General features: G+C 46.5%; 2 long non-coding RNA genes across 3 annotated transcripts; both read left to right on the forward strand.

Moving 5' to 3' along the window:
• Window positions 1-111: 111 nt before the first annotated feature.
• On the forward strand, window positions 112-25,149 carry LOC125633504 (uncharacterized). 2 transcript variants are annotated; one of them, XR_012667778.1, is made up of 3 exons: window positions 112-562; window positions 23,643-23,882; window positions 24,553-25,149. It is a non-coding gene; the product is annotated as an uncharacterized LOC125633504 (long non-coding RNA). The 2 variants fall into 2 exon arrangements; XR_007355631.2 differs by lacking the exon at window positions 112-562 and having other exon boundaries at window positions 20,981-23,882.
• Window positions 13,439-17,665, forward strand: LOC142071636 (uncharacterized). Its single transcript, XR_012667779.1, has 2 exons — window positions 13,439-16,000; window positions 17,101-17,665. It is a non-coding gene; the product is annotated as an uncharacterized LOC142071636 (long non-coding RNA).
• Window positions 25,150-25,927: the final 778 nt, after the last annotated feature.

Here is a 25,927-nt window from a genome sequence, read left to right on the forward strand (position 1 = left end):
ACGAGAGAAGGAGGGCGCTGATTGGCGGGTTCGTACCTGCAATGCGTCACTTCGGACATGCACAGTCGGGGCTCGAACGACGCCCTCCCGCAGCGCCGCCTGGGGGGCGGGGCTTGGCGCCTACTTTGGCTCCGGGGCGGGCGGCAGAGCGGGGTTTGGGGCGCTGGTGGCACAGGCAGAGCAGGGCCAGCTGGGCCCTTCGTGACCGCATTGCGGCTCCGTCCCCCCTCCGGTGCAGTTGCTATGGCAGGAGAGCTCCCTGCCTTCCTTCCCAGAGAGTCAGGCTGTAGCTGGTTGGGCAGGGTGTGTCGGGCCCGCAGCTCTCGTCGCCCACGCAGGCCTCGCCTGTGTATTGAACTTCGGTGGTTCTCGATACCTCACTCAGGGCTGGGAGAAGTGGCATGCCCTGTGCTGTGTCCTTAGGTCGACCTACGCCGTGGCAGCTGCAGCCAGCACCTCTCCAAGGGAGTGGATTTACTGCAAGGGGAAAACCTCTCGGTCTGTAGCAAGTGGCTACGCTCCGGTGTCATAACTGCAGCTGTGCTGGTGGGAATTCCAGAGAGTGAGTCTTGCAGTTACCTGTCTCCTGCCCCCTTGAGGTGAACGGAAACAGCTGCTAGGTCGTGAAAGCAGTGTTTTACTTTAGACTCAGGCAAATATTACTACATCCCTTATGCTTGATTCGCGTTCTCAAGCTTTTCACAACCATAAAAGCAAGAAACTTTTTCCCTTTTGATGTAATCACATGACTCCAAGGGTTTGGGCTGCAACTGTGACTAGGTTTTAATTGCTGGGGGGGATGGAGTGGAGTGTGGAGGAGGACGCACAGAGTTAGACACTAAATAGTAAAAATGTGGTAGATGGTATATACTAATGTTCCCATCTTTGTCACAACTGCAAATGCTGGTGAGAGAGTAAGATTTTTAAAAATTCTAGTATAGATACAGCCACATGTGAACCAGAGAGAGTCTCCTTCCCAGTTGTAGGCTAGAGGGGTTCTCCCACACTGAATACTCCAAAGAAGTTCTCTAATATGCACTGTGAAGTAGGGACAGCCCCTTCCCATCATGACCAAAAGGGGCCCTCTCACATATAATCTAGAGACTTCCCCTACAAAGTCATTCTGAAAAAAGCATCCCAGGGAGTACCATTGATGTAAAATCCAGAGATTCTCCATTCACTGTATTTTCAATAGTTTCCCCCACACAGAGTAACCAAAAAGGAGTCTCCCCTCAATGTAGTGCAGAAAAAAATGTAGCCCACTCTATAAATCAGAGAGATTTCACCACTAGAAATAATGTGTGTAATGACTCCAGCTCCTCTCCCTGAATTGTGAATGAGATTCTCTCTCTCTTTCACATACCCTGTGGGCTTGTGCTTAAGGATGATAACCTAGTACATCTAAATTCAAATCTCAGCTTTTATGGTGGTTCTCTTAGTAATTTTGGACAAGTCACTTGAGTCTAAGCTTTCAAACTTGGGTGTTAAAAGAAAGGCAGGTAAACCCATATTCACGTACTTCTGCAAACAGAATCTCTGAAAATCAGGTTGAGTATCTGTAGCTTCCACTAAAGCCAGTGAGACTTGTGGGTGCTCTGAATCTCTGAAAAATCAAGCCTCTTAACCAAGTCCTTAAATATGTAGTTAGTTGTACTAGGTACCCAACTTTGAAGTTGCTTGCCTAGTTTAAAAACTTTGTTCTTAACCTCAAAGAAGGGAATGATATTGTGTATCTATATAACTTTACTCTGGGTATTGTGACAGGTTTCTGAGTAGCAGCCGTGTTAGTCTGTATCTGCAAAAAGAAAAGAGTACTTGTGGCACCTTTAGAGACTTACAAATTTATTTGAGCATAAGCTTTCATGAGCTACAGCTCACCTCATTGGATGCATGCAGTGGAAAATACACTGGGGAGATTTTATATACACAGAGAACATGAAACAACAGGTGTTACCATACACACTGTAAGGAGAGTGATCACTTAAGGTGAGCCATTACCGGCGGAGGGGGGGAGGAACCTTTTGTAGTGATAATCAAGGTGGGCCATTTCCAGCAGTTGACAAGAATGTCTGAAGAACAGTGGGGGGTGGAAGAAACATGGGGAAATAGTTTTTCTATAATAATTATAATTATAATAGTATTTCCCCCCACTGTTCCTCAGACACCCATTGTTTCATGTTCTCTATGTATATAAATCTCCCCACTGTATTTTCCACTGAATGCATCCGATGAAGTGAGCTGTACCTCATGAAAGCTTATGCTCAAATAAATTTGTTAGTCTCTAAGGTGCCACAAGTCCTCCTTTTTTCTTTTTGCGAATACAGGCTACCATGGCTGCTACTCTGAAACCAGTCACTTTTAAGATTGGCACATCTATTGTACTTTTAACTATTGCCTTCTCCAGGATGCGCAGCATCACAAAGGACAATGTGGGGTGAACAGTGGGGATTGTTCCAAGAAAGCTGAGGAGATCTTTCACAATGGGCCCTCAAACACACAGAGCTGGCCCTATTAATCCCATATTCCTTCAGTGCTTTTTTTCCTTTGGTCCCTCATACTACTGCATTATTTATGAATTTCTTAGGACCTGAGTTTTCAAGCGTGGTTTCTGACTGCAGGTAACCAATAGGAGTCACCTGATTTGCAGAGGTGCCAGGCACCTAAAATTCCAGCAACAGCCACTGGAAGCTGTGGGTGATACATGCATGATCCCATTCAGTTCCCCTCAACTTTGTGAGCAATATTCCCACCCCTTCAAAATCCACAGCTCAGCCTGCAGTGCTATTAATGGGGCTTTGATTGGGTGGTACGCGGAGTCGAGGGTGGGGGAGACTTATGCAAACATTTTTTTAAATTAGATAAGAGAACTGATTCATTGAGGCGAAATCTGGGTGACAAAAACAGAGTGTCAATTATTACAAACCGTTTTAGAGGAAGGATGAGAAATATGGGTCTGATTGTTAAGTGTTAACAGTATGCTTGGCCTGCATAAAATTCTCACAAGCCTTCCTGCACACAAGGGGGAAATTCAGGACATGGTCCTCGGACCGGCAGACAGAACAGCTGGATATCAGCATTTGACAGTGATTTTGAGCCACCTAAAGACTGGTATGGCCTTTGGAAAAAGTGAGCGTCATACACTCATTGGCCATCTTCTTTCAGGAGGCTCTTCCAAAGTGGTAGAACACCTATATATGGTCTGTACATGGCTTATTCCAGCTCAGAGCTAGAAATGTGGTGGTGTCTTCCCTAGCCAGCAGGAGTGGGAAGTAGCTGAAGAGCCAGTGGGTGGGAGACCGTTAACTCCTATGCTGCAGCTCTGACCAAGGGCATGGGGGTGCTCCTGCCTCCATCATCTCCTTGGCTTTCTGGAATCCATGGCTGTTGGCCTAGAAGTTGGACCCATTTTTGTACCTCACAAGGTAAAACAGGGGTTCTCTGCTTTTTCATTTGGCACATACAAGTGAGAAACTGGCCTGTAAGAGTCAAAGTTTAAGGTCAGAATGGACCATTTGATCATATAGTCTGACTTCCTGTATATCATGGGCCATTAAATTTCACCTAGTTACCCGTCTACATTATGGCTGCTTTCTCATTTGAATTTGTCTGGCTTCATCTTCTAGCCATTAGTCCTTGCCATGCCTTTTTCTGTTAAAGGGCCCTTTAGTACCTAGTATTTCCCCCCAGGATAGTATTTATACACTAATCAAGACACCTCTCAATCTTTTTTGAGTTCAATCCTTCATTATAAGTCACTTCTTTTATCCAGCCCTTGCATAATTTTAGGGGCTCTTCTGTTCATTCTCTCCAATAAAGTCACAACTGACACATCCATTCTAAACATGTAACAGTGTGTCTCAAACACAGAGAAAAAAAGAAATTGGAGAAATGTTCAGCAAGTTCAATGCTCTACCCAAAACACAGTGCTTGTGTCTCAGGTCTAGACTTCAGCTGTTTTACTTTTTCCTTATGGCCAAATTCTGAACCTGTCTCGCATGGGACCAGAAAAGCAGAGGAACCACTGCAGTTCCATTGTGGAGGACAGACGCCACAGCCCCCATGTGCTACAGAGCAATGCTTGGCCACAGCAAGTTCCATGAGAGTTCTCAGAGGAGGTTTGGGGATAGAGAAATGGCAGGGGCATAGCCACAGTCCATGACCACATGCCTCCACTGGCCACAATCCCTGCATGGAGGGAATAGGGTTGGATGGAGGCTCCTATATAACCCATGGGATGTAGTAAAAGCTAAGGAAATCCTGGTGCTCCACATTACTTTGTGTAATGACACATCTACTCCCAGTCTTTATTCAAGCCTAATTTAATGGTGTCCAGTTTGCAAATTAATTCCAATTCAGCAGTCTCTCGTTGGAGTCTTTTTGAAGTTTTTTTTGTTGAAGTATTGCCACTTTTTGGTCTGTAATCGAGTGACTAGAGATATTGAAATATTCTCCGACTGGTTTTTGAATTTTATAATTCTTGACATCTGATTTGTGTCCATTTATTCTTTTACGTAGAGACTGTCCAGTTTGGCCAATGTACATGGCAGAGGGGCATTGTTGGCACATGATGGCATATATCACATTGGTAGATGTGCAGGTGAACGAGCCTCTGATAGTGTGGCTGATGTGATTAGGCCCTATGATGGTGTCCTCTGAATAGATATGTGGACACAGTTGGCAACAGGCTTTGTTGCAAGGATAGGTTCTTGGGTTAGTGTTTTTGTTGTGTGGTGTGTGGTTGCTGGTGAGTATTTGCTTCAGGTTGCAGGGCTGTCTGTAAGCAAGGACTGGCCTGTCTCCCAAGATTTGTGAGAGTGATGGGTCGTCCTTTAGGGTAGGTTGTAGATCCTTGATGATTCGCTGGAGAGGTTTTAGTTGGGGGCTGAAGGTGATGGCTAGTGGCGTTCTGTTATTTTCTTTGTTGGGCGTGTCCCGTAGTAGGTAACTTCTGGGTAGTCTTCTGGCTCTGTCAGTCTGTTTCTTCACTTCAGCAGGTGGGTACTGTAGTTGTAAGAATGCTTGATAGAGATCTTGTAGGTGTCTGTCTCTGTCTGAGGGGTTGGAGCAAATGTGGTTGTATCGTAGAGCTTGGCTGTAGACATTGGATCGTGTGGTGTGGTCTGGATGAAAGCTGGAGGCATGTAGGTAAGTATAGTGGTCAGTAGGTTTCCAATCTAGGGTGGTGTTTATGTGACCATCGCTTATTAGCACCTTAGTGTCCAGGAAGTGGATCTCTTGTGTGGACTGGTCCAGGCTGAGGTTGATGGTGGGATGGAAATTGTTGAAATCATGGTGGAATTCTCTGTGTATATAAAATCTCCCCACTGTATTTTCCACTGCATGCAACCGATGAAGTGAGCTGTAGCTCACAAAAGCTCATGCTCAGATAAATTTGTTAGTCTCTAAGGTGCCACAAGTACTGCTTTTTCTTTCTGGGTATTCTGAGGATTTAATTAATTTATATAGTTTGTATATAGCTTATAAATGTATAGTATTATACAAATACTATTACTTTTATTATTCCTATTGTGTAACACAGAGTGATCGCTTTTCACGTCTGTTAGGAAAAGAGACTATTCGCTACTTCTATGTGAACAAGAGAATTTACCTACTCTCTGATCTCTTTGGCTTATAGGCCCTGCTGTCTCCCTGGAAATGGGATGTACTTCAGAGGGGTCTTGGATGACCAACCTATCAACTAAAATCCTGTGACTTTTTCCCTCTGAACAATTAGAATTAATCCCCAGGCCTGCCAAATTCTCAGAATGAATGCTTCCTGTATGTTATGTCTCTGTTCAGTTCACGCAGCCACTTATTCCCATTTTGGCTAGGTCCCAATGTAACAAAGTAGTTTCATGCTGTAAATCATGTCTGTCTGCCAGCAGCCCCAAAGGGGTGCTGAGGATCACCACACTGCTCAGGTGTGCCAGAACACTTTTAGAAGAGGAGGGCTATGCCTTTCCACTTTTTATTGACCTGATGGGTGGGAGGGGGCAGGGTCTTAGGGGGAAGAGGCTGTGTTGGAACCGGGCCTCTGGGGAAGGGGGGTGCAGGGGCGGCATAGGGACAGAGGTTTGGGAGAAGGGGCGGTGGGGGGGGGGCACGTTCTGCTACCGGTGGCGGGGGCACGTTCTGCTACCAGTGGCCCCCCCACTATTAGGAAGCTTCCGCCGCTCCTGACACGGTTTGTCCCAATAGCTCAGCTCCTGCTCTAGGGCTGGGAGGAAGGTGGTGACAAACTCATTCTGTGGAGGGGGCCCAATTCTATTTTTAAGCATGGTACTTGGTGTTTATATTTAAGACTACAGCTAGTACTTTTCTCAATACTCAGTGGATAATGCGCTGATGTCAATGGGAAGACTGCATAAAGATCAAGAGTAGAAAATCTGTCTAAGGCCGTGCCTCTCAACCTTTAGACTACTGTCCCCCTTTCAGGAGTCTGGTTTGTCTTGCATACCCCCCAACTTTCACCTCACTTAAAAACTACTTGCTTTCAAAATCAGGCATAAAAATACAAACGTGTTACAGCACACTATTACTGAAAAATTGCTTACTTTCTCATTTTTACCATATAATTATAAAATAAATCAATTGGAATATAAATATTGTACTTACATTTCAGTGTATAGTATATGGAGCAGTATAAACAAGTCCTTGTGTGTATGAAATTTTAGTTGGTACTGACTTTGCTAGTGCTTGTTATGTTTCCTGTGGTAAAACTAGGCAAATATTTAGATGAGTTGATGTACACCCTGAAAGACCTCTGCATACCCCTGGTTGAGAACCACTAGTCTAAGGTATTTATATGACAGTATCTGAACTTCTCACAGTCTTTAATGTATTTATCCTCACAAGACCCTCATGAGGTAGGGCAATGTTATCCCCATTTTACAGATCAGGAACTGAGGCAGAAATATACTAAGTAATTTGCCAAAGGTTATGCAGGAAGTTTGTAGTGGAGCAGGAACTTAGATCCAGGTCTAGGGCCCTAACCCCTAGATTATTCTTTCTGGATATAGGAAATTTTTCCCAGTTATTATATATTCAGTACCTTATTGTCACATTTAGCATCCCTCAGAAAAAAAAATGTGCATGGATAGTGTCACAGTTCAAGCAACTACACCTGTATTTCCCCTCTGTGGTCCACCCAGGGCACTCATTCTTGGCTCCCGGGTCCTCAGCTGTCACCTCTTTTAGGTAGAGACCCATGTTTCTCACTCCTGATGGGTTTTTTTCAGGCTGCATGTTTCACTGCCTACACTGTGATAATCCCAGCAAGCCAGACTACTTAAACAGACCTGCATTTGCACTTTGTTTTCTCTCCAAAAACTATGAATAGCTGTAATACAAATTATCACAAGCTCTTTATAAGCAAGCACATTTATTCTTAAGGTGAAAGCATTACAGAGAAAATGTATTAAAAACAATAAAAACCTGCTCACATACTAAAAGTTTATTAGAGATCTCCCCAGTGCCAACATGGGGATATGGTAAGTGTCAGTCCTTCAAATCCCACAATGGGGGTGGCGGGGAGAGGAAAGAGGAGGTTCCCTGTGGTTACAAGCTCTTAACTGTCTCAGATTCAGAACTAGATCCACCATGAATAGTTTACACTTTCCTTTATGTAGTTTGGGCCCTTAATCTTGGCATTATATAACAGGTAATCAGCAGACAAAGGCCTACTCCTCAGGGTATAGCTTCGAAAGGCTGGATTTTTGCATAACTGGAGGTGGGGAATTTGTGTATACTTTTTATATAAGTTCCTTTAGTGGATTTTGTTGTCTGGGACTACACTAAACTAAAACTGCCCGGATCGGCGGGCAGCGATCGATCCAGCGGGGATCGATTTATTGTGTCTAGTCTAGACGCGATAAATCAACCCCTGAGCATTCTCCCGTCGACTCCTACACTCCACCTCAATGAGAGGCGCAGGCAGAGTCGACGGGGGAGCGGCAGCAGTCAACTCACTGCAGTGAAGACACCATGATAAGTCAATCTAAGTATGACAACTTCAGCTACGTTATTCACATAGCTGAAGTTGCTTAACTAAGATTGATCCCCCCACAGTGCAGACCAGGGCTGATACATAATATAGCAGGATGCTATACATGCCTCCCAAGATTTAATTATAATGTTCTTGTTTATATAGTTTGTGTACAGGTTATAGTTATCACTTTAACAACCTTAACTAGTTCACTAACCTTAACTTAATGAAGATTTTTAGAGTAGGAATTTCCCCGTTTAAGAAAAAACTATACAAGAAAAGAGTCCCTACTACTACGGAGCTCCTTAAACCCTCACTATTTTTATAAACAAAGCAATTATGGCTGAGATAGCATAACAAACTTTTTTTTTTTTCAACTTTAAGGACTTGATTGAGAAATTCTTACATCCAGTGCACTGATCCTATAGATGTGAGCATATTCAGCTATTTAAATTTTTGAAGAACTTGGGAGGATTCTGGGTCATAGCTAAGAGCTTGTTGTGTTTAAATGTTAAGTACTTTAATGCTTTAAGTTTTCAGTACATAAATCCATCTGTAAATTTTTTTCTATAAACTGTATGAGTGTGTTTAGATTTCTATATTTGTGCTTGTGATGTTCCCCTCTGGTGTTATCTGGACTGGTGATCTGCTCAGTCCTTCCAATCCTTGACTCTGGGAGCCAGCCTTACCCTGCTGTGCTGTGAGAACCCCCAATCCTGGGTGGTTCACGCACAGCCTTTGGCATGTAAACTGCTCCTTGGATTGTGCAACCGAATGACACTAGCCAATATCGCCGGTCCCAGACACAACCCTAGGAACCTCCATCTTGCAGTGTTCAGTTATGCCTGCTGGACGCTGCAAACTTATGAGTTCATCAGTTTAACAAAGAAATTGATATGTACTAGGCTTGTTATGCCAAGGGGAGTCTGACACACTTTAAACCAAATGCACTGCTTCAGGTAGAATAAACAAATACTTTTATTAACTGCAAAGATAGATTTTGAGTGATTATAAAGACAAAGCATAACAAGTCACATTTGGTCAAATGAAATAAAAGCAAAACGCATTCTAAGCTGATCTTAACACTTTGAATGCCCTTACAAACTTAGATGCTTCTCACTAGAGGCTGGCTGGCTGCTCTTCAGCCAGGCTCTCGCCTTTGATCAGTGCTTCAGTCACTTGGTGGTGATGGCTGAAGATGGAGGTGGAAGAGAGAGGAAGAGCATCACATACATCTCTCCCTTTTATCATGTCCTTTCTTCCCTCTTGGCTTTGCCCCCACCCTTTAGAGTCAGGTGACCATTACCTCACTGCAGTCCAAAACTGACCAAAGGAAGGGGGTGACTCACTCGAGAGTCCAACAGATCCTTTGTTGTTGCCTAAGCCAGTGTCCTTTATTCCTATGAGGCTGGGCTGAGTTTGTCCCATACATGCCCTGATGAGGTGTGAACTGCTTCTGAAGAGTTTTTGCCTGGGCTTGCTTTAAGCCATGAGGACACATTTTCAGCTTCATAATTATATACATGAGGTTACAGCCTATAAGATTACTATAACAATGCTCAGTACATCATGAGACTTCCGAAGACACCCAACATGACAAACTTTGCATTAGATACTACACAATCATATTATAAGAATGAACATGGGAGTGCTGGGTGTTCCCCCGAGCTACAGAACATCACAGTGCTCATTTAGGAATTTAAGATATTTGTGGATAGAATTGTTATTTATTTTAGTAACTCACATTCTTGGAGATCATTGCCTCCACCAGCCCAGAGTATAGGGGAAACATGTCCATTACAGAACTTTCTGGATAGCAGTGTTGATTGTAGCTTGTGCACAGCCTGTCTGCCTCCAACTTGGTAAAGATATGCATTTGAGGCCATCTTAAACTTACTGGAATGTGCTGTAACACCTCTTGGTACTGGAATTTCTGTCAAGAAAGTATGCATAGCCTAATCTACTTTGACAGTCTCCAGTTGGAAACTGACTGACCCTAAGTAGTATCCCTATGAAGTATGAATAACATGGTTATATTACAGGACAGTTTAGTTCTGTCTAGATGGTAAAAAAACAAACAAACAGTCACCTACCTGTCATAACTGTTGTTCTTTGAGATGTGTTGCTCATGTCCATTCCATCTCAAGTGTGTATACTCACCACATGCACTGGGGCTGGAAGTTTTTCCCCCCAGTGGTATCTGTAGGGCCAGCTTGAGCACCCTCTGAAGTCACACACATACGTGCTGGTAAAAAGGGTGCCACCGCCCATAGGCGCGGAGTTTCTAATCTGCTGGGTGGTGCTCTCACTTGGCTCTGTCCAGGCCCTGATCCCACTACACCTCTTCCCCCAATGCCCCACCCCGCCCCTGCCTCTTCCTGCCCTCGCTCCTCCCTCCCCCCCTCAAAGCGCCTCCAGACACCGCAAAACAGCTGATCTGTGGCAGATGGCAGGCACTGGGAGGAACTGATTGGCAGGGCCTGCTGGCAGGCAGGGAGGAAGCACTGGGGGAGGGAGAGGCGTTGATAGGGAGACTGCTGGTGGGTGCTAAGCCTGTGCCGCTGCTCCCCTCCTTCAGTTCCTTCTTGCCAGAACTCCAACAGAGTCATGGAATGGACATGAGCAACACATCTCAAAAAACAGTTACGAGAGGTAGGTAGCCATTTTTCTTCTTAGAGTGCTTGCTCATGTCCATGCCATGTCAGGTGACTCACAAGCAGTGCCTCTGAAGGTGGGCAGGAGTTCACGGACGTGTGGATTGTAACACTGCTCTGCCAAAGCCATCATCATCTCGGGCCTGCTGAGTGATGGCATAGTGGTTTGCGAAGGTATGGACTAAGGTTGTAAAATTTTAAATGGTAAGCATTAGTCTTACCGTTTAACCATTAACCCCGGGTCGGCCAGAGCAGCCCCAGGCCATCTCCCTTTAATCGGTTAACCAGTTAAATGATACACTTTTAATTTAAATGGTTAACTTTAAATGATATTTACATCCCTAGTATGAATGGATGACCATGTTGCTGCTCTGCAGATATCCTGGATCTGGACACGTGCCAGGAAAGCTGCTGATGACGCCTGTGCTCTTGTTGAATGAACTGTCACTATTGGCGGAGGTGTAGCATTTTCTTGCTAATAGCAGGTATGTGATCCAGGGCAAAATTCTCTGGGATGACACTGGGAGTCCCTTCATCCTCTCAGCCACTGCAATGAAAAGTTGAGTAGATCTATGGAAGGGTTTGGTTCGCTCTGGGTAGAAAGCCAGTCTGATGTCCAGAGTATACAGACACCTCTCCTCGTTGGAATTGTGAGGCTTTGGAAGGAACGCTGACAGGAAGATATCCTGATTGACATGGAACTGTGATACCACCTTTGGCATGAAGGCTGGGTGAGGGCACCAGCTGGACCTTGTTCTTGTAGAACACTGTATAAGTGGGTTCCCCAGGTTAGAGCCTTAATCTCAGAGACCCGTCTCGCCAAAGTGATGGCTACAACGAAGGCGACCTTCCACGACAGATGCAGGAGAGAGCAGGACACCAGGGGCTCGAAGGGAAAGCCTAGAAAGAAGCAGGTTGAGGTCCCATTGGGGAACCGGATCGTGAATCTGCAGGAAGTCTATAGCCAGGCCCTTAAGGAATCCAATCACCATTGCATGCGAGAAGACAGATCTGCCCTGGATGTGAGGGTGGAAAGCTGATATGGCTATCATGTGCACCTTGATCAAGGAGTGTGCCAGACATTGGTGCTTTAGGTAAAGAGGGTATTCCAGGATGGATTGTAGAAATGACTGAGCTAGAGAAAGATTCCATTTGGATGCCCAGGAGGTAAAGCACCTCCACTTAGCCAGGTAAGTAGCCCTGGTGGAGGGTTTTCTACTTTCCAAGAGAACCTTTTGGATCATAGAATATCAGGGTTGGAAGGGACCTCAGGAGGTCATCTAGTCCAACACCCTGCTCAAAGCAGGACCAATCCCCAATTTTTGCCCCAAATCCCTAAATGGCCCCCTCAAGGATTGAACTCACAACCCTGGGTTTAACAGGCCAACGCTCAAACCACTGAGCTATCCCTCCCTCTAATCTGTGTGGATGATTGGAAAACAGCAAATATAGTGCCCATCTTTAAAAAAAGGAAGAAGGAGAATCTGGGGAACTATAGACCCTCACTTCAGTCCCTGGAAAAATCATGGAGCATATCCTCAAGGAATCCATTTTGGAAGCACTTGGAGGAGAGGAAGATGATCAGGAACAGTCAGCATGGATTCACCAAGGGGAAGTCATGCCTGACCAACCTGATAGCCTTCTATGATTAGATAACTGGCTCTGTAGATATGGGGAAAACAGTGGATGTGATATACCTTGACTTTAGCCACAAAGGAGTCTGGTGGCACCTTAAAGACTTGACTTTAGCAAAGCTTTTGATACAGTCTCCCACAGTATTCTTGCCAGCAAGTTACAAAAGTATGGATTGGATGCATGGACTATAAGGTGGATAGAAAGCTGGCTAGATAGTCGGTCTCAATGGGTAGTGATTAACAGCTTGATGTCTAGTTGGCAGCCGGTATCAAGCGGAGTGACCCAGGGGTTGGTCCTGGGGCCAGTTTTATTCAACATCTTAATTAATGACCTGGATGATGGGATGGATTGCACCCTCAGCAAGTTTGCGGATGACACCAAGCTGGGTGGAGAAGTAGATACGCTGGAGGGTAGGGATAGGGTCCAGAGTGACCTAGATAAATTGGAGGATTGGGCCAAAAGAAATCTGATGAGCTTCAACAAGGACAAGTGCAGAGTCCTGCACTTAGGACAGAAGAATCCCATGCACTGCTACAGGCTGGGAACCAACTGGCTAAGCAGCAGTTCTGCAGAAAAGGACCTGGGGATTAGTGGACAAGAAGCTGGATATGAGTCAACAGTGTGCCCTTGTTGCCAAGAAGGCTAACATCATATTGGGCTGCATTAAATAGGAGCATTGCCAGCAGATGGAGGCAAGTGATTATTCCCCTCTATTTGGCACTGGTGAGGCCACATCTGGAGTATTGCATCCAGTTTTGGGCCCCCCACTACAGAAAGGATGTGGACAAATTGGAGAGTCCAATGGAGGGGAACAACAATTATTAGAGGGGTGGAACACATGACTTATGAGGAGAGGCTGAGGGAACTGGGTTTATTTAGTCTGCAGAAGAGAAGAGTGACGGGGGATTTGATAGCATCCTTCAACTACCTGAGGGGGGGTTCCAAAGAGGATGGAGCTAGGCTGTTCTCAGTGGTGGCAGCTGACACAACAAAGAGCAGTGGTCTCAAGTTTCAGTGGGGGGGGGGAAGGTCTAGGTTGGATATTAGGAAAACTATTTCACTGTGAGGGTGGTGAAGCACTGGAATGGGTTACCTAGGGAGATGGTGGAATCTCTATCCTTAGAGGTTTTTAAGGCCCAGCTAGAGAAAGCCCTGGCTGGGATGATTTAGTTGGGGTTGGTCCTGCTTTGAGCAGGGGGTTGGATTAATGACCTCCTGAGGTCTCTTCCAACCCTAGTCATCTATGATTCTATGTGTGGAGCAGGCCTACTCCTTGAGGCTTAGCCATGCAGCATCCATGCTGTCAGGTGCAGGGAGGCAAGGTTCGGGTGCAGCAGCTATCCGTGGTCCTGCAAGAGTAGGCCCAGGTGGTTCAGGAGCGCCTGTGGGGTTGCCACCACTAAGTCCATGAGCATGCCGAAACAACGCTGGCGAAGGGGCCATGGTGGAGCAATGACTCATGCCTGTTCCCTCTTGAACTTCAGGAGTGTCTTGTGAATGAGGGGGGCTGGCAGAAAGCCACACATGAGGTAGCTTCCCCATTACAGGAGAAGGGCATCTGAAAGCAAGCCTTTGTCGAAGCCATGTAGAGAACAAAACCGGTGACACTTTGTTTTGTTTGGTAGTGAACAGGTCCACCTGGGGTTTCCCCACTTCTGGAAGATGGTGTGGGCAACCTCCAGATGGAGGGACCACTCGTGGCAGGAGGAGAAAGACTTGCTGAGGTGATCTGCTAACGCATTCTGGACTGCTGGAAGGTGCGCAGCTTCCAGATGGAGAGCATGCTGGGTAAAGAAGTCCTACAGGTGAAGGGACTCTTGTTAGAGGCCTGGCGACTGTGCTCCCCTGTTTGTTGATGTAAAACATTGATGCTGTGTTGTCCATCAATACCTGTACCACTTTTCCAGATAGCTGGGGAAGGAACACTTCACAAGCCAGGCAAGATGCCCCCGAGTTCTCTGATGTTTATATGTAACAACAGCTTCTCTTGGGACCACAGGCCCTGGGTTCTGAGGTGCAATAAGATCTCCCCACCCCAAGTCCGACGCATCCAACACCAGGAACCCCATAGGTCATGGAGCCGCAAACTGAACCCCTTTTGTTATATAGTGCGGTTTCAGCTACTGTACCAGGGAGGTAAGAGTTTGTGGTGGGATTTTGAGGAACTTGTCCAAGTGGTGTGGTCTGAGATGCAGTCTTGCATGCTGAACTACATAGGTGCATGCTGCGATGTGCCCCAGCAGTCTGAGGCATACTTGGGCTGTGGTGAGTGGAGACTCGGGCAATCAGATCTGAAGTTGCTCGGAATCTCTCAGGAAAGCTCTGACTCGGGTAGAGTTGAGGACTGCCCCGCTAAACTCTATCCTCTGTACCAGGACCAGCGCTGATTTTTGTTCATTTATCAACAGACCCAGTGCATGGCAGGTGGCTTACATGACCGCAATGCTATGTTGGACTTGTGCCTTTGAGTGACCCTTGATGAGCCAATTGTCAAGGTACAGGTAGATCTGAATACCCTGTTGCCTGAGGTAAGCTGCAACTACGGCCATACATTTTGTAAACACTCTTGGTGCTGTTAAGCCAAAAACAGAAGCACTGCAAACAGGTAGTGACTGACCACAAACCTTTGGAATCTTCTGTGGCCACAGAAGACAAATGTGGAAATATGCGTCCTCTAAGTTGAGGGCAGCATACTAGTCTCCAGGATCCAGGTAGCGGATGATGGAGGCCAGAGAGACCATGTGGAACTTCAACTTCTTGAGATATTTGTTGAGGCCTTGGAGGTCCAGGATGCGTCATAGACCCCCTTTGGCCTTCAGTATGCGGAAGTAACGGGTGTAAAAACCTTTCCCCCTTCCTGTAGGAGGTCTTGTACTTCCTGAATGAACAGTTGCTTGTGAGAAGGGTCCCTGAAGAGGGATGTGGATGGGGGATAGGAAGGAGGGATAAAAATAAGTTGGAGGGTATATCTCACTGCTACAGTGCTGAGCACCCACTGATCTGATGTTATAGTGTCCCAGGAAGGGAGGTAGGGCAATGGACAGTCCGAAAATAATAGGTTGGATCTTGGCTGAAGACTTGGAAGTTGCCCTTGGGCACACCTTAAAAATGCCTGCTTATTTTCTGGGGAGCGATGGCTAGAGCCTGATTGGGTCGAAGCGACTGGGTATTGAAGGAATGGCAGGGGCTTGAAGCACCTCCAGGGTCTATAGGACTCGGCCCTGGGTTGGCCCCTGAATCTTTGAGGTTGTTGAGGCCTGAAGCACTTCCTTGAGGCTGCAGGGGTATAAAGGCCCAGAGAGCGCAGAGTGGCCCTAGAATCTTTTAGTCCATGCAGGCTACTGTCAGTTTGATCTGAAAATAGGGCGGTGCCTTTGAAGGGGAGGCCCTGGATGGACTGCTGGATCAGTGCGGCCAGGCCAGAGGACAGCAGCCCCAATGCCCACCTTATGGATATGGCTAACGCCATTCTTCTAGCCACCAAATCAGGTGCATCAGTCAACCTAACTGTGTAGTGTAGACCAGCCCTTTGTGATGATCCCATTCTGCTTTTAATTTAGGTTTTGTTCAGCATCTCCTGCTCTAAGCAGCTTGAAGCCAACCTACAATAATGGTACTACTGTGGTTGATGAGCATACATACAGACTAACACGGCTGCTACTCTGATACTTGGCTTATGTTGACCTAATTATGTCAGTGTCTATACTACAGCCTTCCTCCCACGAATGTAAGTGCCCTACTACACTGACATACTAACTCCACCTCCACAAGTGGTGTAAGGCTTATGTTGGTGTAGTTGGGGCAAGGCAGTATCTTTAGTCACTGTCTCCTTTACATTGGCTTTGTCAATTTCACAGCAGGAGCTGTGAAATTGACAAGAAAGCCCCTGCTCCCCTAGGGAGCTGGACCCGCTTCTGGTTGGGAGCTAGCGTGAAAAACCTGGGGGGCTTCAGACACTACTCCCAGCTGGGAGTCAGGCAATCTTGTCAATTTCATGGCTGGGTGAGCTGCCTGGCTCCCTGTGGGAAGCAGGTGGAGGGGTTGAGAAGCCATGGCAGCTAGACCCTGCTCCCCAGTGGTGAGAAGCCCTGGGTGGCTTCCCCCCTATGCCTGGCAGGGAATGTGGTAGGGGGTGAGAAGCCCCAGGCAGCTTCCCCCCACTCCTGGTGGGGAACGGGGAGCAGAAGGAGCCTGTGGGTCAGCCAGGCTCCTGGCAGGGAGCTGCCAGCAGATCTGAGACACAGGGCTCTCAGCTCTTCACAGTGCCCCTCTTAGGTTGGTGAAAACACTCTCGGTCAGGATGCGCAGCACTGACCCAAGCAGGGTAGTGTAGATATGCACTACTGCAGTGGCTGTAAGTCAACCTAATATAGGTTGACTTATGTTTGCAGTGTAAACATACCCTTAGCAAAAATGCACCAGTGTGTCTAACAGTAAAACTACCTTTTACCTAGTTTGGGGATCTAGCCAAATAATGCTTGAAGAATTTGACAGTTTTCCTTTTTAGAGGAGAGAGAGAGAGAGAGAGGGCTGAAGGAAAAAAAAAATGGAAAGCTTTTCTTCAAATTTCTGAGGAGGGTTGGTGGTGGTTGCTTTGCATGTGCAACTTCTTTATTCTAGCATTTGGGAAATGTAGCTATTTCTTTTCTCCTAATACTGTAAACAAAAAAAAATAGATCAGAATAATAGTTCATTCCTACCAAAGGTTATAGTTTGAGGCAAAGTAAGGCTTAGAATAGAATGATTGTTGCAACCTGAACAGTGACAAATGCCTCAATAATAAAAATAAAATATATATAATATTGTTTTTCTTTACTTCTGTTGCAGGGATTAAAATCTCAAAGTATTTTGTACAGTTCACATAACAGACAGAGGAGCACAGGACCAATTTACTGGGGGGAAAATAAGTTTGATTAAAATTGGTGCAATGTGACGCACTGATACTTAAGCATGATGGTGCAAAAGATTAAATTTTTTTAATGGTTGCATGGGGTGCAGTGTAGTTACTACAGAAAGAACCTGTACCGACTAAATTATATATATAAAGCCTGTGTGCTTTTTTCTCCTAAACTGTTACCTGCTCCACTGAGAAATTAAAACCTCCCCATCTTTTCTTATGCTCTAAAGACATGTACTATAAGTGGGTTTTTTTTAAAGTATTGAAAAAGTCATGTTCTAGAACACTCTGAACTGAGAAAGCCAGAACTAAGAAAAGGGCTGTATGGGGGTCCCAATTCAGTAAGCACATGCTTAACTTTACTCATGTGACCTGTTCCAATAACTTTAAGTACATGAGCAGTCCAATTGACTTTAAGTATGTTCATAAGTGTTTGTAGGATCAAGATCTTAGTAGTTGAATCATTACATGAAAGAGAGAGTAATGTAGCTAATTTCTTTTAATTAACTCTAAAAAACTAGTAGTGTGTGACCAAGCAAAATTCCCACCAAGCCACAAAAAATATGGGTGAAATTATGGGAGGCATGTAATGGAGGCTGGGGGAGGCTAAGTCTCCCCTAACCTCTTGCTGCCAGGAAGGGGGGGCAGTGGTGGATTTAGGGCCCCTGGAAAAGTTTTCCCCTGCCATGGCCCTGGGGCTGGAGGAGCTCTTGCTCCCCACTATGGTCCTGGGGCCATGGAACAAGGAAGGGTGGGGCCTCAGGGGAAGAGGCAGAGTTGGGGCAGAATGGGGTGGGTCCATAGACGGGGCTATGGACAGGGCCACGGGTGGAAGGGTCAGAACAGTGGAGGGGCTCTGGGCTCAGAGCTCCAGCCAGGGCTGAGAGTTCCGCTGTAGTGCTGGCCAAGGCTGAGAGTTTGACCCCGGCTGGCACAAAACTGAGTGACTGGGAAACAAAATGACCGATGAAATTCAATGTTGATAAATGTAAAGTAGTGCACATTGGAAAATATAATCCCAATGAAACACACAAAATGATGGGATATCTTCGGACAACAGAAGGTTCCAGATCACAAACCCTGGTTCTCATGGGGGACTTCAAATCAGCCTGACAGCTGCTGGGAGAACAATACAGCAGTGCACAAAACAATCCAGGACATTTTTGGAGAGTGCTGGGGACAACTTCTTGGTGCAAGTGCTGGAGGAACCAACTAGGGGCCGTGCTCCTCTTGACCTGCTGCTCACAAACAGGGAAGAATTGGTAGGGGAAGTAGAAGTAGGTGGCAACCTGGGCAGCAGTGACCATGAGATGGTCAAGTTCAGGATACCTGACAAAAGGAAGAAAGAAGAGCAGTGGAATACAGACCCTGGACTTCAGAAAAGCAGAATTTGACTCCCTCAGGGAACTGATGGGCAGGATCCCATCTGATGGGCTAGTATGAGGGGGAAAGGAGTCCCCCTGTATTTTAAAGAAGCTTTATTGAGGGTACAGGAACAAACCATCCCCATGTGCAGAAAGAATAGTAAATATGGCAGGCGACCAGCATGGCTTAACAGTGAAATCTTTGGTGAGCTTAAACACAAAAAGGAAGCGTACAAGAAGGAAATTTGAACAGATAACTAGGGAGGAGTATAAAAATATTGCTCGAGCATGCAGGGGTGTAATCAGGAAGGCCAAAGCACAACTGGAGTTGCAGTTAGTAAGGGATGTGAAGGGTAACAAGAAGGGTTTCTGCAGGTACATTAGCAACAAGAAGGTGGTCAGGGAAAGTGTGGAACCCTTACTGAATAGGGGAGGCAGCCTAGTGACAAATGTAGAAAAAGCTGAAGTACTCAATGCTTTTTTTGCCTTGGTCTTCAGACAAGGTCAGCTCCTAGACTGGGCAGCACAGTATGGGGAAGAAGTGAGCAGCCATCAGTGGTGAAAGAACAGGTTAAGGACTATTTAGAAAAGCTGGACATGCACAAGTCCATGGGTCCAGATCCAATGCATCAGAGGATGCGGAGGGAATTGGCTGATGTGTTTGGAAAGCTCTTGGCCATTATCTTTGAAAACTTGTGGCAATTGGGGCAGGTTCCGGACAATTGGAAAAAGGCAAAATGTAGTGCCTTTCTTTAAAAAAGGGAAAAAGGAGAATCTAGGGAACTACATACTGCTCAGCCTCACCTCAGTCCCTGGAAAAAAAAGTCATGGAACAGGTCCGCAAGGAATCCATTTTGAAGCACTTGAAGGAGAGAAAGGTGATGAGAAAGAGTCAGCATGGATTCACCAAGGGAAAGTCATGTCTGACCAACCTGATTGTCTTCTATGAGGAGATAACTGGCTCTGTGGATATGGGGAACGCGGTGGGTGTGATATACCTTGACTTTAGCAAAGCTTTTGTTGTGGTCTCCCACAGCATTCTTGCCAGCAAGTTACAAAAGTATGGATTGGATGAGATAGGTGGATAGAAAGCTGGCTAAATCATTGATCTAGTGGGTAGTGATCAATGGCTCGATGTCTAGCTGGCAGCTGGTATCAAGTGGAGTGCCCCAGAGGTCTGTCCTGGGGCCAGTTTTGTTCAACATCTTTATTAATGGTCTGGTTGATGGGATGGATTGCACCTTCAGCAAGTTTGCAGATGACTATGTTTGGGGGAAGAGGTAGATACACTGGAGGGTAGGGATAGGGTCCAGAGTGACCTAGACAAATTGGAGGATTGGGCTAAAAGAAATCTGATGAGGTTCAACAAGGACAAGGGCAGAGTCCTGCATGTAGGATGGAAGAATCCCATGCTCTGCTACAGGTTGGGGACTGATTGGCTAAGCGGCAGTTCTGCAGAAAAGGACCTGGGGATTACAGTGGACAAGAAGCTGGATACGAGTCAACAATGTGCCCTTGTTGCCAAGAAGGCTAATGGCATATTGGGTTGCATTAATAGGAGCATTGCCAGCAGATTGAGGGAAGTGATTATTCCCCTCTATTTGGTACTGGTGAGGCCACATTTGGAGTATTGCATCCAGTTTTGGGCCCCCCGCTACAGAAAGGATGTGGACAAATTGGAGAGTCTAAGGGAGGGGAACAAAAATTATTAGAGGGATGGGGCAGAACAAGGAGCACTCGTCTCCAGTTACAGTGGCGGGAAGGTCTAGATTGGATATTAGGAAAACTATTTCACTAGGTGGGTGGTGAAGCACTGGAATGGGTTATGTAGGGAGGAGTTGGAATCTCCATCCTTAGAGGTTTTTAAGGCCCAGCTTGACAAATCCCTGGCTTGGACGATTTAGTTGGGGTTGGTCCCGCTTTGAATGGGGGATTGGACAAGATGATCTCCTGAGGTCTCTTCCAACCCTAATCTTCTGTGTTTTTGTTATATAAATTGGCTGTTATCACTCAGCCAATTTTTATTATAGAATATTATATAGTAATTGGAGTTATTGTGGATAGCTTTCTGAAAACATCTGCTCTATTCACAGTGGCAATCAAAAAGGCTAAACACAATGTTAGGAACCATATGAATAGATAATAAGACAGTACATATCATAATACCAGTCCTGGAGCACCCACAGAGAAAAATTAGTGGGTGCTGCTGGTGTCTCACTTGCTGGCTCTCACTGCCTGTCATCGCTGTCTCACCTGCCGGCAACCTCGCTGACCAACTCCTCCCCCTCTGTCCCAGCGCTTCCCACGCACTGCTAACAGCTGTTTCGTAGTGTGGAAAGCTCTGGGAGAGAGGGCGAGAAGCAAGGATGGGGTGCACTTAGGGGAGATGGCGGGGAAGAGGCAGGACAGGGACTTGGGGGAAGGGCGGGATTGAGCACCCCTGGCGAGAGAAGGGCTACTAGGATGATCCGGGGAATGGAAAACCTGTCTTATGAAAGGAGACTCAAGGAGCTTGGATTGTTTAGCCTAACCAAAAGAAGGCTGATATGATTGCTCTCTATAAATATATCAGAGGGATAAATACCAGAGAGGGAGAGGAATTAAAGCTCAGTACCAGTGTGGACACAAGAACAAATGGATATAAACTGGCTATCGGGAAGTTTAGACTTGAAATTAGACGAAGGTTTCTAATCATCAGAGGAGTGAAGTTCTGGAACAGCCTTCCAAGGGAAGCAGTGGGGGCAAAAGACCTATCTGAATTCAAGATTAAACTCAATAAGTTTATGGAGGAGATGGTATGATGTGATAACATGATTTTGGCAATTAACTGATCTTTAACTATTCATGGTAAATAGGCCCAGTGGCCTGTGATGGGATGTTAGAAGGGGTGGGATCTGAGTTACTACAGAGAATGCTTTCCTGGGTATCTGGCTGGTGAATCTTGCCCACGTGCTCAGAGTTCAGCGGATTGCCATATGTGGGGTCAGGAAGGAGATTTCCTCCAAGGCAGATTGGAAGAGACCCTGGGGGTTTTTCCACCTTCCTCTGTAGCATGGGTCACTTGCTGGAGGATTCGCTGCACCTTGAAGTCTTTCAACCATCATTTGAGGACTTCAATAGCTCAGACATAGGTGAGACGTTTATTGCAGGAGTGGGTAGGTGAGATTCGGTGGCCTGCATTGTGCAGGAGATCAGACTAGATGATCATAATGGTCCCTTCTGACCTTAATATTTATGAGTCTAGAGGGGAAGTTGGCGCCTATGCCTCTGTATAAATCCATGGTATTCTCACACCCTGAATACTGTGGGTAGTTTTGGTCTCCCCCTCTCAAAAAAGATTTTTGAAATGGAAAAAAGTAGAGAAAGGCAACAAAAATGATTAAGGGTATGAACGGCTTCCATATAAAGGAGAGATTAAAAAGACGGACTTTTCAGCTTGGAAAACAGATAAGGGGGGATATGATAGAGGTCTATCAAATCACGAATGGCATGGAGAAAAAGTGTTAATTATTCCTTCACATAACAAGAACCAGGAGTCACCCAATGAAGTTAATAGGCAGTAGGTTTAAAACAAACTAAAAGGAAGGAAGTATTTCTTTACATAGACAATCAACCTATGGAACTTGTTGCCAGGAGATGTTGTGAATACCAACAATATAAGTGGGTTAAAAAAAAAATTAGATAAGTTCATGGGGGATAGGTCCATCAATGGCTATTAGCCAGGATGGTCAGGGATGCAACCCCATGCTCTGGGCATCCATAACCTCTGATTACCAGAAACTGGGAGTGGAAGACAGGATGGATCACTCAGTAATTGCCCTGTTCTGTTCATTCCCTCTGAAGCACCTGGCATAGGCAACTGTCAGAAGACAGGATACTGGGCTAGATGGACCATTTGTCTGACCCAGTATGGCCATTCTTATGTTCTTAGCTACACCTGTATTCCCTGCCATGGTCTAGCAAGGACACTCACTCTTATGCTCCTGGTTCTCAGCTGTTACCTCTCGTGCTTGTACCTCTCCCGCTCCTAACTGGGGGGTTTTCAGGCTGCATAGTTCCCTGCCTGTACTGTTATTCCCTAGCAAAAAGTCCCTAAAAGGCTATTCTCTCCAAAGGCTATGACCATGTAATTGCCCAGTTACAGGATACCACACATGCATCCCTTTACAAAGGGAGCATATTTATTCTTAAGATTAAAGCATTACAGAGAAAAATTAAAATATAGGAACCTAAACACATACTAAAAAGCTTACCAGAGGTCACCCCAGTTCCAAATCTCATGCTCTGGCAGGTGTCAGTCCTTTCAACCCTTCCCTAAGGATTGGGGTCCCCGCTCGGACAGAAAGTTCTCTGTTGCTGTATCAGAAAGAAGGACCTGGGTCAGTTTAAACTCAGGCTATTTATCCAAAAGTCCTTTCTTTGTCTGTTAGGGCATGGCTACGCTTGCGAGTTAGAGTGCATTAAAGCAGCCTTGGCTGCCCTAACTCATGACACGTCCATATTGGCAAGGCACGTAGAGTGGTCTGACTCAGCAGCTGGAAAACTCCTGGTAATCCACCTCCATGAGAGGCATAATGCTTGGTGCACCTTAACTGGAGCGCCACAGCACCAGTGTGGACGCTGTGGTCTGTTAGTGTACTCTGATCGGCCTCCAGAAGTGTCCCACAATGCCTGTGCTAGCCACTCTGGTCATCACTTTGAACTCTACTGCCCTGCCCTCAGGTGACCAACCATCAGACCCACCTTTTAAATTCTCTGGGAATTTTGATAATCCCCTTCCTGTTTGCTCAGCCAGCCATAGAGAGCTCTCAGCGAATCTTTCCAGGTGACCATGCCTCCACATGCCAGGCCATCCCCAGTATGGAGCAATGGCGAGGTGCTGGACCTCAGTGTTTGCGGGGAGGAAGCTGTCCAGTCCCAGCTCTGCTCCAGCCGTAGGAATTAAGATACCTTCAGGCAGATATCAAGGGACATGATGGAAAGGGGCCATGACCGGGACGCACTTCAGTGCAGTGTTAAAGTGAAGGAGCTGCAGAGTGCCTACCACAAAGTCCGTGAGGGAGACCGCCACTCCGGTGCTACCCCCATAACCTGCCGTTTCTACAAAGGGCTGGATGCAATACTTGGGGGCGACCCCACCTCCACTCTGAAGACCATCATGGACACTTCAGAGTCCAGTTCAACAAGGCAGCAGGAGGAGGAGGAAAGCAGGAGTGAGGGTGCTGAGGAGGAGGACACCCCAGCATCCTTAGATGCATGCAGCCAGGAGCTGTTCTCAAGCCAGGAGGAAGGTAGCCAGTCGCAGTGGCCGGTGCTTGGGGAAGGATAAAAACCAGAGGACGTGCCCGGTAAGTGGCTTTTATTTTGGGAAGGAAGTTATTCGGTGCAGGCTCTTGGGGCGAGGAGGGTTAGGGCTGTATGCATGCCTAGATGCGGAATAGGACGTTGATGTGCTCTCCCACATCACGGTAGTCCGCCTCAGTGATTTCTTCAAAGGTCTCATGCAGAAGCTGTGCAATGCGCTTGTGCAAGTTCCTTGGGAGTGCTACTGTGCTCCTTGTCCCAGTCAGGCTAACATCTCTGCACCACTGTGCCGTGGGGGGGGGGGGTAACACCATTGCTGCACACTGGCAAGCTGCCTATGGGCCAGGGTGGAAGCCGCATTGTAGTAGAAGACCCTCCCTTGCTTCCCAGGTCACCATCAGCAGTGAGATATCTTCCAGGACAAATTCCTGTTGAAAATGTGGGGACAGTGTTCAGTATAGGGGCCCCCTGCAGCTGTTGGCTCTCCTCAAGGTATAGAGCCCCAGAGGACAGTACGGCAGTGAAACAATCAGTCCCCCTCAACTCTGTGCTTACTCACCAATTTGGGGCTCCTGTGGGTTATGTGCGCTTGCTTTGGGACAGGCAAATTCTGCTCTTGTTTAGGCTGTGCTTGTCTTTAAGTATGGGTGAATCATTGCTCTGTCTGGTGTAAACAATGCTGCCTCTGTTAAGTGTTGCATTTTGCCTTTACAGATGGAACCTTGAGATCTCAGCCGTCCATGTTATCACCGGCCACAAGACTCCAAAGAATTAGGAAGAGGCCATGTAGAAGCAAAGAGGACATGCTGCATGAAGTAATGCATCAGTCCCTTCACAATAATCAAAAAGTGCAAGAGTGGAGGGAGAGCAAAAGGAGGTTCCGCCAGCAGAATGTGGAGTGCCGGCACCAAAAGTGGCTGATGAGCATTATGGAATGCCCAAGCAGACTCATTCCAGGTGCTCATAGTCATGCAGGTGGAGCACTACCATCTGTCCCCTCTCCCGCAGCCCTTGTCCCAAAACTCTTTTCCTTGTGCCCCCATGTCACTTCCAACCCACTTTACCTAACATCTGGGTTCTTATCACCACCAGCTGCTTCCAACACCTGTAGCTTCACCACCCAGCCCTGCAAACAACCCTTATCCACTGCACTCAACCCCCATCACCATGCAGTATAGCCATCCTGAAGTGCAGCACTCCAGACAGGAAGGGGAGTATGAAAACAGGACATACTCAAATCTGTGATTGAGCCATTCTGTTTCCCAAACAGTTGGGTTTCTTTTCAATAAATGGCTTTTTTGGCTTTGAAAACATTCTTTATTATTGTATTAATTAAAAGATATTTTAGCCCAGGAAAGCAACAGGCACTGCAAGTCAGTGTAGCAAACAGATTCCTACTCCCGTGCAGGGCACCAAACATTACTGGTGGCTTTCAGCCTCAGATTGCTCCGTCAAGGCATCCCTAATTCTTGCAGCCCTGTGCTGGGCCCCTCCAATAGCCCTGCTCTCTGGCTGTTCAAATTCAGCCTCCAGGTGTTGAGCCTCCGAGTTCCATGCCTGAGTGAATCTTTCACTCTTCCCATCACAAAGGTTATGGAGGGTACAGCACACGGATATAACTGCGGGGATGTTGTCATTGGCCAGGTCCAGCTTCCCACACAGAGAACACTAGTGGCCCTTTAAATGGCCAAAAGCACACTCCACGCAGTCATTCTGCGCCAACTCAGCCGGTTGTTGAACTGCTCCTTGCTGCTGTTAAGGCTCCCTGCGTAGGGTTTCATGAGCCACAGCATGAAAAGGTAAGCGAGGTCTCCAAAAATCACAGTTGGCATTTTGACTTCCCCTACAGTGATCTTCTGGTCTGGGAAAAGAGTCCCAACTTGCAGCTTCCTGAACAGGCCAGTGTTCCGAAAGATGCGTGCGTCATGCACCTTTCTGGGCCAGCCTGCGTTAGTGTCAATAAACACCCACGGTGATCCATGAGTGCCTGGAGAACCATAGAGAAATACCATTTCCGATTAACGTACTCTGAGACTAGGTGGGCTGGTGCCAGAATTGGAATATGCATCCCATCTATCGCCCCTCCGCA

This window comes from Caretta caretta, chromosome 3, assembly GCF_965140235.1.
Source record: "Caretta caretta isolate rCarCar2 chromosome 3, rCarCar1.hap1, whole genome shotgun sequence".
NCBI lineage: Eukaryota > Metazoa > Chordata > Testudines > Cheloniidae > Caretta > Caretta caretta.